General features: G+C 42.3%; 1 protein-coding gene across 12 annotated transcripts in view; it reads right to left on the reverse strand.

Moving 5' to 3' along the window:
• HEATR5A (HEAT repeat containing 5A) overlaps nt 1–13026 on the reverse strand; it is a 69669-nt gene extending 56643 nt beyond the window's left edge. For all 12 annotated transcript variants that reach the window (XM_075103303.1, XM_075103309.1, XM_075103302.1 and 9 more), the window contains exons 1-2: nt 12839–13026; nt 997–1080 (exon numbers count right to left, since the gene is read on the reverse strand). The gene's annotated coding sequence lies outside the window, so the exon portion shown is untranslated. The remainder of the gene's footprint in view (nt 1–996; nt 1081–12838) is intronic.
• Nucleotides 13027–13060: the final 34 nt, after the last annotated feature.

Raw genomic sequence — 13060 nt, forward strand, 5'->3', positions numbered from 1 at the left:
CTTCATTGCTGAACAAACCTCTAACGCTGTCTTTTTTCAAAGAAAAACCTACACATGAGGAAGTGGATGTTTCAAAAACTCAAAGTTCAAAAGAAGTTATATTTCACTTATGTCTCTCAGACTATTTTGGGAATTTCCACATTGTCAATAGACATAACTAGAAGCAAACCAAGATGAAAAATACTTCCAGTGATAACTTTTCCCCACTGTTTAAGTGCCATATAGCCTCAAACTATAAAATATAATATTCTGTAGGTTTTGCAAACAAAAATAGTCACGGAGATTCTGCTAAAATGTCAACTGTATTTTAAACTCTTTCCAGAGGTCACCGAGGCTTCTTTTTTCCTACGCAGTAACAATATTAAAGTGTAAAATGATCCATCAAACAGTAAATGGGCAATACAAAGCAATGGTAAATAATTCAGTACTCAGGATGTCATTAAATGCACAGTAGAAGGTTACCTTTACTATTTTCTGCACATTTTTAAAGTAAAATTTACTCACAAAAGAAATTAGTCACATCTAATTTACTATAATGAACTGTCACTTCAAATTTACCTGAAATACCACGCCAGCTTGACAAGGGACCAAACTGTAAAATTACAACCAGAGATAAATATACCTACCTAAGTATGCCTATATATATATTTAATCTGCCTAGGTTCACAATTTACCAGTTATCTCACTCCTAGAATGCTCACAGACTTAACTCTATCCTCACAGTTTTTGAAACCTACGAAAAAAAGTAGAATTACGTATTTCACTTAATATTTGAGTAGAGTTTCATCACTGCTCAGCATGGCAATTACATGTACAGGTCACAAACCCTGCTTTTTACCTCACCCGAGGCCTAGTCCCAATGTCTAGTATATCTAAATCACCTACTGCCACAGCAACTGATTCAACTTAGGTACAAGAGCTGAGGATACAACTCAAAGCTGTTTTCCCTAACTGAAAAGATCACAGATCGTTGTCACACACTGGCACTTAACTTACCCAGCAGATAATTTCTCCTCATTGTAAAAACTGTCTCTCTGCTCCTCCAGGTTCTTGGATAAAGGATGTCAAGAGCTCGATTTTCTAAAAAAGGAGTTAACACAAAAATCAACTTTTATAAATCACATGAAATAAAAGTGTCTACTCTACCAAAAAAACCACCAAGAATTCAGTGTCTCGCACACTGACAATTTTTATTAGCGAAGAGCTCGCCAAAAAGCCCTTAACTTGAGCTCTGCAAATATTATTAGCTCTTTATATGGTGCATTTGAATTGGGCAGACCCATCATATTCACCATACAATTTGATTCATTTAACTACTGAAACCACCTTTCTTATTTCTATTTTGTTACTCAGATTAATTCTACAACAAACAAACAAAAAGGAGGCTCAGCATAATACCATAATTATTTTGGAAGATTATTTCAGTGCCTTCTTCAGACCTACATTACTTTAATATATCTAAAAAAAGCATAGATAGAAAATATTATATTAATGTGGAATGCTATCATGAATAACCATGTCCTTATCATTAAGTCATAAACAATACAACAGCATTCATGTCTAAATCAACAGCTGACAGAGCTGGCAAAGGTGACTCAACTGTTCTGAAATATTCATGGACTATACTATGGATACAAAAAGACATGAGCATTATCAATCCATTCTCCTAGCTCCCAGATATAATTTTAATATTAGAATCAATGGACAATAACGTCTCCTTTTAAGCCTCATTCAACTTGAACTTAGTCTGGCAGGACATGAAATACGAGTTGCGAGCTATTTTAAAAGTAATCAGTTTTCAATCAGTCTTTAAAAGAATGAAGTTGAGCACAAATTAAAAGTCCATGTCGGTTTCAAAGTAATCTAAACTTCTGGGGAACCAGTGCTCAGCCTGGCAAAGAGAAGGCTCAGGGGAATCCAAAAGCTGCCTTCACAAGGGGAGAGTACCAAGAAGATGAAGACAGGTTCTTAATTGAAGTGTATGGAAGGGAGTAATATTAGGAGTATTATAAAATGAAATGGGGAAGGTTCCAATTGGAAAGAAGAAAAAAAAAAAATTTCACTCTAAGGATTATCAGCCACTGGGACGGATGCTGAGGGGCTGCAGAACACCGTCAGGGGTTTCCAAGACTAGACTGGACAAAACCAGGTCTGGATTTTAGAAGAGCAAACTTCAGTTCACTCAGGGCTCAGCTGGGAGGGATTCAATGGGAAGCTTCCATGGAAAGGAGCTAGCTAGAAAGCTTCCAAGACAAAGGAGCTAGTGAGTGCTTGGAGTTCTTCAAGAACTCTCTATTGGAAGCACAAAGCCAGTCTATCCCCTACAAAGGAAAGGGAAGTAAGTGGAGCAAGAGGCCCCCTTGGCTCAACCACGACCTCCTGGGTCTACTCAAATCCAAAAGGGAAGCATACCAGAGATGGAGAAGTAGAGGATTATCCGTCAAGAGCTACAAGGGCATTGCCAGAGCATGCAGAGATGCAGTTAGAAAAGCAAAAGCCCAACTCGAATTGAAACTGGCTGTAGACATAAAAAATAACAAGAAAGGTTTCTTCAGGTATGTCAACCATAAGCAGAAAAAGAAGGAAAACATAGGCCCACTGTTAAAGGGAAAAGGAGAGTCAATCACCAACGATGCTGAAAAGGCAGAGGTCCTCAACACCTTCTTCACCTCTGTCTTTACCAGCACTGTTGGGTCCCAGGCTTTGGGAACGAAATTGCCGGTTGATCCAAATACCAACCCACCATCAGTGAAGGAAGAGTTAGTACATGAATAATTACAGGAGCATGACCCCAACAAATCCATGGGCCCTGATGCCATCACCCCAAGGGTTGTGAGAGAGCTGGCTGAAATCATCGCAAGGCCACTCTCGATAATTTTCAAGAAGTCATGGAGAACGGGGGATGTCCCAGAGGACTGGAGGAAGGCAAATGTTACCCCTATCTACAAGAAGGGCTCGAGGGAGGATCCGGGTAGCTATAGGCCCATCAGCCTTACTTCAGTCCCTGGGAAAGTTATGGAACGAATCCTCCTGGGGGCCATCACAAGTCAAATGAAGCATGTGATTGGGAAAAGCCAACACGGCTTCACTAAAGGCAGATCGTGCTTGACAAACCTGGTGGCCTTCTATGACATGCCTTGCCTGGGTGACATGGGGCAGGCAGTGGACATTGTCTACCTGGACTTCTCCAAGGCTTCTGATAATGGTTCCCCACAGTCTCCTCCTGGAGAAATTAATGCGTTATGGCCTAGAGAAGTGGTTTGTGCAGTGGATGGGGAACTGGCTGACAGGCCGCACCCAAAGGGTGGTGATAAATAGCTCCTTTTCCAAGTGGCAACCTGTCAAAAGTGGAGTCCCCAAGGGATCAATATTGGGCCCAATGTTATTCAACATCTTCATAAGTGATCTGGATAATGGCATCAAGTGTAGCCTGATGAAGTTTGTGGATGACACCAAGTTGAGTGGGGAATTAGACACTCCCGAAGGGAGAGCTGCTCTGCAGGGAGATCTGGATAGGCTGGAAGAGTGGGCCAGCAAGAACCTCATGAAGTTCAGCAATGACAGGTGTAAGGTCATGCACCTGGGAAAACATAATCCGGGAGTGCAGCCCAGACTGGGATCCACCTGGCTGGAGAGCAGCTCTGTGGAAAGGGACCTGGGGGTCCTGGTGGACAGGAAGCTCAACATGAGCAAACAGTGTGCTGCAGCAGCCAAGAAGGCCAACAGGGTGCTGGGTTGCATCAAAAAGGGCATCGGCCAGCAGAGAGAAAGAAGTCATTACCCCTCTCTACTCAGCGCTTGTCAGGCCACACCTGGAGTACTGTGTACGGTTCTGGTCCCCGCTCTACAAAAAGGATGTGAACAGGCTGGAAGGGGTCCAGAGAAGGGCCACCAAGATGATCGAAGACTGGGAAGCTGCCATACAAGGACAGGCTGGGAGAGCTGGGTTTGTTCAGCCTTGAGAAAAGGAGGCTTCGGAGGGGATCTCATCGCCATGTACCAGTACTTAAGGGGTAGCTACAAAGAAGATGGAGACTCCCTTTTCACAAGGAGTCACATGGAGAGGACAAGGGGGGATGGACACAAGTTGCTCTTGGGCAGATTCCGATTGGACATGAGAGGAAAATTTTTCACAGTGAGGACAGTCACCATTGGAATAATCTCCACAGGGAAGTGGTTGACTTGGGCACGCTGGACACTTTCAGGAGTCGTCTGGACAGGGTGCTGGGCCATCTTGTCTAGACTGTGCTCTTCCTAGAAAGGTTGGACTAGATGATCCCTGAGGTCCCTTCCAGCCTGGGATTCTGTGAAAACCCTAAGCAACCTGGTCTGAACTCAGAGTTTACCCTTCTATGAGTGAATGGTTGGACAAAAAGACTTCCTAGGGCCCCTTCCAACCTGGATGAGTCTACATTTTTCAGCTATCCTTCCCACAACCCACACTGCTGACATACATTCTGTTAATGTTAGTCGAAGATAAAAGCACTTCTACTATATAAGCACATATTTGCAAAAATCAACTGGAAATTTTTTTTTTTTTTAGGATTTTCATAGTCTAAAGCAGAAAAATGTTATGTTGTAGTTGCTGATCTTTATAATGAACAGCTGCTAATATGGCTAGAAATGCTAGCATTTCTCAGAGGAAAGACCATCAGTTCTGAATTACAGTGGCTGGTTGTTCATTATGCAAAATTTAGTTTTGCAGAAACTGAGAACTAACCACCCAGCAAAAAAATCACAGACCTGGTCTTTCCAGTCCTGGCCAACCTTGGTTCTACAAAGCTATGTAAAAAACAGTATACTCTCCATCTTCCAAAAAACCTTATCCCAAACACCTAGTGAGTCTCCCTTTAATGAGTTGTAAGCCTGCACACCAGAGATACTTAAAAAGTCAGCTTAAAAAAAAGGGTACAGGCATACAACCTTGTGAGAAGAAAGGTGAGAATGTAGGGAATCAAGGTTTTACTGCAGCATATTGTTTTTGCAATCAGACTGGAGAACAATGCAAAAGGCAGGGTGCTTACAAGGCTATGCAGAAAACAAGCACAGAATGTGGAGACGAGGTGGGTTTGATTAATATGAAATACGTCCTTGTTATGCATACTAGATGTTACCAGGCAATTTCTAAGTGCAGAAGGAAACATCAAACCTAAATACATACAGTCCAGACAAGGGCGCAACTCTGCTCTAATCAGAGGCATGGCATAGCCACGTGGTGGGCTAGGCAGGCATGATGAAAGACTGAATGTCACACCAGTCATTGCAGGTATTACAGTTTCTTGAATATCCTCACACACTACTAAATTGATGTAAGTATAAGCTAAGCATGTAAAGATGCATCCATATTTACATGAAACCCATGTTTTAAAATGCTGAATTATTTGAAAGTCCCTTTCCCCTGGTGTTCTGATTTTGATCCTTCTCAATCTGAAAAAGAAATCTGGAAAAATAAATGTGAAATGTAATTGAATGAAACACATACTAAGCCATCAACAAAAAATGAAAAGGCATACATGGGTGATTAAAAAATCTGAATTTTCTAGCTTGGATGACACACCATCCTTTTGGTTTTGTCATTAGATAACTAAACTAATTACAAGGTTTACTTTCCCATCAGTGCTACGAGAGCAGATCAATCAAAAATCCCTCCATGTTCCTGTGAGGTAAGTGTATTTTACAGTTATACTGTGCTACAAAACGGTCACAAAGGTTTGTTGGACAACACAGAAGTTGTTTCTACTTATTACTGATGAAAAATTTTTCATTTGCCGACTGCCAATTTGACAAGCAGGATTGTTCAAAACTGATCAGAAAAGAGCTCAGAAAAGCTCTTAGAACGAGCACTAGATGGAACGCTGCCCTGTAAATCGAAAGGAATATAGGATGAATCAAGCATTAAAAGGCAACAGCAACTGAGTTTCAAAAGTTCCTGATAAACCACAGAGAGCAAAAAGGGCCTTGTAGTCTTCTTCAAAACAAAAAGAAGTGATTGAACCAGGGGAAGATGGATCTGAATAGCTGCCTTCAGCAACTGGCTTTAAAATATGAGGACCAACAGATCACCCATGACAAAGTTAGAGCCAAAAAACCAAGCTAAAATTCAAAATAGATCTATTATGTGTATCAGGTTTGTTCTGAGATAACTCATCTCCCTAGGCTTTACAAGCTGAGGGCAGCTGTCCATGGACTGTTGTATTTCTTTCACATGGAAGTTTAAGTCAAAAATTAATAAACAACAAATGAAAAGCTATGAGCAGTAGTGGCAACCTAATGAATTTTACCTTTCCTGTTCCCTTCACCTCATTGCATATTTTGTTTCTGCATATAAAAAAGAAAAAAAAGAAAAAAGATAATCTGTAATAAAGCAGACTCCTAACTGATCTCTCACTAAAAAGTTAAGCCTTTAAATTATGATTCATCATTTCAAGGAAAATCAGCACAAGTAATGGAAACTACTACACAGATCAAGTATGTAGTAAGAATTTATTTTCTTTTAAGATTTCTCACATTTGATCTTTTGTTCCAGCAGTTTGTCTTTCCCAGGAACAAGTGCTGCTCAAACAGAAATTAGATCAGCCTGAGCTCTCTGAGTGTGATACTCAGATGAGGATCTAGGTCCTCTACATCTACTACATAGTAAAGAAAATAAAGTGCTGTATAACTTAATAATTATTAATATTTTTCTACTTTCACAAGTATTAAAATAATTCTGCATTAAATCTGATATAAAGCATAAAGATAATAAACCTGTGGTTCAATTTTGTACCAAAGACTAGTCTAGCAGAGAAGTTAAAAGGACATTATTCTTCTAAGAAATGATCACTGTTACTCATTGCCAGTAATGAGTAATGGGGAAAAAAAAAATGAGCAACGAGTAATAATAATGAGTAAGATTTAAAAATGACCAGTAATAATTACCGGTGTTTTCGTAACAGCTGCCGTTGGGCTGACTACATAGTCAATGCCATAATCATCACACTGTTGAAAAACAGAGCTAAAGCATGTTCATTAGCATCAAGTTGTCCTTCACTTCATCGCAGTGGTATTTTAACTGACTTCAAATTCATGGGTTTTTCCTCAGAATGCAAGATTTATTATCTCCTGTCTAACAAGTGAACCAATACATTTAAGAGAAAGCCTTCCAGCCTGACACGTTTAGTTCTAGTCATTAACAGTTCAGATCAATGTTACTCCTGCAGCACTGTTTTAAAAGTTTAATGGGATGATCATTACCCATGCATCCGAGCTGACTGCATGGCAAGATGATCGATACTCAAGCCTATGTTAAGCCCTTGCACATACCTGTTCAGAGTGTGTCCCGAACATAAACAAAACTCCTGCCCAGCTCCCTCGGGCTTACTTCTGACTTCTAAGTTTCTCTTAAACTGAGTACGATGCTCTTTTTGCCAGCTGGGCAGAAAACCCACCTAAAAGCACCTGCCAAATTCAGCTACTGATGAATGAAACAGACCAAAATTCAATAGTTACAGTGTATCGTTTATGCTAGTAGGCAAACATAAGGAGGCAGGGAGGTCTGGAGAAGGCAAAAAGTGCAGGACCAAACTCCCAGCAACTTCAAATGGGAGACCGGGTTGCCCAGGGAGCAAAGGATTGAGTTACCTTCAGCTGTAATCTAACTAGAATTCATAGCACACACAGAAATAATCGAAATCAAAGCAACTACAATGATAGAATCTTATTCATTTGATAAGCAATCAAAAAGAACTAAAATTCCAGCTCAGGTAAGCTTGGAGTTTAGACACTGGAAATATATTGAATTAGTGGGAATATTCAACAGCTAGGAAAAGGTAGTTATTATTGCTTGAAAGATGGGCAGCCTTTTAGTTATTGACTTCTACACACTATTACCAACTAACACACAGAAGCAAAGTCCGCCCTAAAATCTTCAATAAGAGAAGGCAAAGCTGAATAAAAGTGTCAGCATAAGTACGTCAGTACTCCCATATCCTTTGTGTGGCAGGATCCTCGGCATTCAGCCAACTTCTGCCTTTTCTCTGTATACAGAAGCCTTAAATTTTTCGCTCTGCAGAGCCACATGAAGCAATGGCAGGTAACTGCTGGTCCTCACACAACACTGACCCCTCTGTATGCATTTTACGTTCAGCAGTGCTAACTAATCACCCCGGCCTCCCATTCAACTCACAAAGCTAAGAATTTCACGTACCCTTTCACTGCTTTCCTACATACAGTTTCAAAGAAAACATACAAGCAAATTTAGGGCATTTCAGCACCGAGACACCAAAAGAAGAAGGAAAGAAAAAAAAAAAAAAAAAAAGGAAGTTAACTCCCCTGAAAACTGACTGTTCTTTAGTAAAAACGGTGGTATGTTGAATAGATTAAGCCCTTGATGAGGACTATGAAGAGGTTATGAAACCAGAGCCCAGTCTTCCAATGCGTACATATGGATGCTGGAATTTATCAGTGATTGGTCTCACCAATTTGGACCAAATTACTCCTTGGCATCAAATAGACTCAATTGCTTTTCATCCAAAATTAATATACCACCATAAGAATGCCAGGTATTTTGCAGCTTCGTGTTAAGCTATATTCGTCAGCAGTGGGGAAATTTGAAGCCAAGCATGGGGAAGATGGGACTAGCAGTGATGTTCGACTCTTGCAAATTGCTGTTTGCAACAACAGGCCACAAGAGAAAGTCATCACAAGACCACAGCCCAAAGCACCTGGAAAAGGAATACCAGGCCACGGAGGAGAAGGTCCAAGATTTTAAGACTTATAAATCAAGCAGAACTGTAACTCTTAATAACAGATTTTAAGTGCACTAGAATGTGAAAAATGCACCAGATAATAAATCTCATACATTTTATTGCACATGCCGTGTTATGAAGGGATTCAATTCCACTCACATATCAAGCTACCTTCCTTTTTAAATAAAAATACATATGCTCTTGCATCGCATGCTTATCCCAAATAGCAAAAAACAACGAAGAATCTGTTCGACTAAGAGCAACAAAAAATAACAGATTATTACACAACCATCTATTTCCTCTAATTACCTCTGAAGATATCAGACTGGGACAACTTCCACCTACGTTATATTTTGCTATGCAATTATCCAGCTTAGAAACATGATTTTGAAATCATAGATGTTGAAACAAGACCCCATACTTTCACGGATCTTTTAGGCTTAACGGTGTTCTAGGTGAAGCAATTTGCCCCAGGAAAACTATGCCTCTAATCTACCACTGAAAATTTGGTAGCATTTACGCAGGTAGTTGTTAAAGATGTAATCCAAGTGCATCTTCATGTATTGCACCTTCCGCATAGGTCTTGCCATGGTCACGCAGCATTTCACGCTGTGCTGTGCTGCAGAAGAAACATCACACAGCCCAAACAGAATTCTTGCTAGTTTCTAAGCTACTTTCATCTGTGTTGCAAAACAAATGGGCTGTATTTTGATGTTTTGTGAACAATGATGCTCAAACAGAGTACTTGTTTACTCCCACAGGAACAGTTCCAAATGACTGGTTCTCCTAGAAAAATGCTTAGCAAATGTTATTGATTTCCAAGTTTCAGAAGAATCACTCTGTATATGAAAAATCAACAAAGCTTAAAGGCGACAAAGAAAGATCTAAGTGAAATCTATCAGAATCCTTGTTCTGGGCTAGCTGGTTTTAAAAATATTCACACAAAGAATGTGACCACCCACAACCCTCATACATAATGGTGACGTTGATAAGAACTACAACACAATATACATTTGCCGAAGTGTGAAAGAAATGACAAGACAATGTCTTCTAGGAATGCTGAATGATTGCTGTGAAGTTTTGAGGACAAAGGTTGACATAACTAGACAAAAAAAATACCCTGAAAAAATGTGCCTGAAAATGCAACAGCAGTTTTAGCAATGCAAAGCATTCAAGACATTTTTAAAAACTCTGGTTTTGGAAGACATTAATTCATCATGTAAAAAAACACATCTACTTTGCTTTTATTATCATCACTTCAATCTTTACCTCCACATGAGAAGAACTATTCCAGGAAACCAAGAACCAGCTACATTCAGTTATTGAAAAATACAAACCAGCCATTTCTTGAGCTCCACAGCTGGCAGGCACTACTGGGACGCTCTGTCCCCACTAGCACCCACAACTCTTGAATATTAGTTAGGTTCATTTCCAAAAGTTTTAAGTCAAAAGATAAACTTGGCTCCATTACAGAGACCTCAAAACATTACTTCATTTACAGGCAACTTGGCAAACTACATGCAAATAATTAATCAATGCTTCTAATAGTTAGACAAACAGTATCATATCTGGAAATCCTATTCTGACAAAATGAATTTAAGAGACTCCCCCCCAGTTTGACTAAATTTCAAAAAGAAATAACTAACTTCAGTATGAATAAAAATGTATCGAATGCTTTGGTTTTATTTCTTTGCAGGTTTAAAAGCTGAGGTGAGAGCAAGGCAAATGCACAAAAATGACAGAAGCATAAACATCCACCTAAAACCTAAAAATAATTTCATTATATATCTGAACAAGGCTTTATTCCTGACAACATTGTAGATGATATTCTCTACCTAATACAGACAAGATATATCAAACTGAGCATACCTACAGGGTGTTTTGTCACAATGATAGGAGCTTCATGGAATTAAATTTTTTCTTAAAGTGTTAAATTGACTTCTAGTAGGCGACATATATGCATCCAAGTGCATATTATCCAAAGTGCAGGCTGATTTAAGTTACCAATTTTCCATTAAGGTAAATGCTGAATCCAGTCTAGCTGTGCATTAAATTAAACCACAAGAAATGTTGGCTGAAGATATCCTGAAAGTATACTTATTTTTCCTGAAAATCATTATGGCTATAATTGTACTAACTTAGCTAGTGCTATGACTAGACTTCAACTGCAGTGAAATACACCAACACAGAAACTTAGCAGCAGAAGCCCTCACAGGAGCAGACTCTGCAGGAGACTTGTTTGGCAGATCAGAGACCACTACCCAGGCACAAATCACTGACATAGCTCACTGTGATGGTTGATTCTCTAGGTACTTTAAACGGCTGTTCCCTGAACAAAACTCCAAAACAGCTCAAAAAAATGTAACCATACAGAGATTTCTTTTTTGTTTGTTTGTTTGCAATGTAGATGTAGACATACTTCATGTCTTTTTTAAGGTTCTGCTTCCTTAAAACAGTAATAATCACAAGGGTGAGAACTGAATAGAACAAACATGCCACAATCTGAAAATATTTTAGTGAGGGCGTGTTTCTAACCTCCTACCTCATTAGGATGTTCTGAATTTTAAAACAGAAGATCATCCTGCATTGACTAACAAAGTTTTTGACATGTTGGGATAGAACGTCATGAACTTGTCAGTAAATTGGATATTTTACTGACAATAAAAATAATCCTCTGCTCAAGAATCAAGCACAAGTTTTCAGTGTATCGCCAGACTCAGTGTAACATCAAACTGGTTTCCTCCCTCGCCCCACCTCCTTTTCATCGTGTCAAACCATCAGGAAAAGGAAAACAAACTCAAACTTCACTCAGCACACAACCAGAAGTAATCTATCTTCTGGGACTCAATTGTTATTTCATACATGAGTTGAGTATATTACATATTGTGTAGCAAAACACCGAAACAAGTAATATAGCTTGAGTATTTCTGAAGACAGGGTAAATATTTCTGGCACGTGAGACTAAACTAAAAGTTTTGTACAACTCATGGTCACAACTATGAGTAATTAATCTTAGTAAATCAAAACCCAAACTTAAAGAAACATTACAAATAATGAATCCAAACTTCCAAAAATACCAAATTTCATTTATAGGAGCAGAAAGCTGAACTCAGCTTTATCTGCTTTCCTCCTCTCTTATCACCCTTCCACCCATATCTCGATTGACTTTACTCTTAACTAAACTCACCCTGTCTGTTACTCTTTCCCTCATTCCAAAATGTCAACACTAATGCAACTTCACAGGTTTTACATCCCCGTGCAAAGTTTTTACCAGTTTACCAGTTACACGGTGCCGCCTTCCTCGCTGCCCTATCGGGACAGCCAGGAATTCAAACTGCAAGAACATTTCTGCATACCAGAACGTCCAATCCTGCTGCCCGGTATTCCCCCCAGAATATTCTTAATTAAAAAGGTTTCTAAGAAAACATAAAAACGGCCCCTGAAACCACGCACACTAGCCGCGAGTGGATGCCAAAGCCACCCCTGCAGCCTGAGGACCTGCACCGGCCCGGACAGGGCAGACGCCCGCCCCGCACCCCGTTCCTGCGTACCCCAATCGCGGGGCACGGTCGCTCTCCCGCCCCTCCCCGTGACATCCAGGCGGCGCGGTGGGGCGGCCCCACACGTGGGCCGGCTCGCCTCTCCTCCCCGGCGGCGAGACCTTTCTCCGCTGCCCCGACGGGGGCGAGACCTGCCCCGCAACGCCGGGGGCCGGGCCGGGGCGGGCCGAGGGAGCCCGAGAGCCGCCCGCGCCGGCGGCAGAGCCGGCTTGTCCGCCTCCCCCACCCACCCCGGCAGCTCCGGGGGTGACGGGGCGCTTCCCCGGCGCAGGCCTCGGGCAGCCCCTCAGCGAGCTCCGCGCCGCGCCTCGCCCCCGCTACCCGCCCTCACACGCTCCTCACCCCGCGCCGAGCCCGGGCACCCCCTCCCGCCCCGCGGGGGACGGTCAGGGCTGGGGGGCTGGCACCCCGCTGCTCTAGGTTCATCCCCGCCCTCTCCCCCCCGGCGGCTCCGCGGGCCTTCACGCTCTCGCCCGGGGCTCACCGCGCCCCTTTCCTCGCCCTCTCAGGACCGGCGCCCTCCGCCCCTCCCCGCCCGCCCGCCCGCGGTACCTGGCCGGCACGGCCCGCCCTCCTCCGCAAGGCTCCCGCGCCGCTCTGCGCGGCGGCGGCGCTGCGGGGCCGGGCTCGGCTCCGTCTGCCCGTCCGCGCGCCCTCCTCCGGCGCGGGGGGGCGGCGGGGGCCTGCGCCCGGGCCGCCGCTGCTGCCGCCCGCCGGGGGGGGGGGGGGGGGGGGGGGCGGGGAGCGAGGGCGGGAGGAGGGCGCCGCCGCCGC

This window comes from Phalacrocorax aristotelis, chromosome 9, assembly GCF_949628215.1.
Source record: "Phalacrocorax aristotelis chromosome 9, bGulAri2.1, whole genome shotgun sequence".
NCBI lineage: Eukaryota > Metazoa > Chordata > Aves > Suliformes > Phalacrocoracidae > Phalacrocorax > Phalacrocorax aristotelis.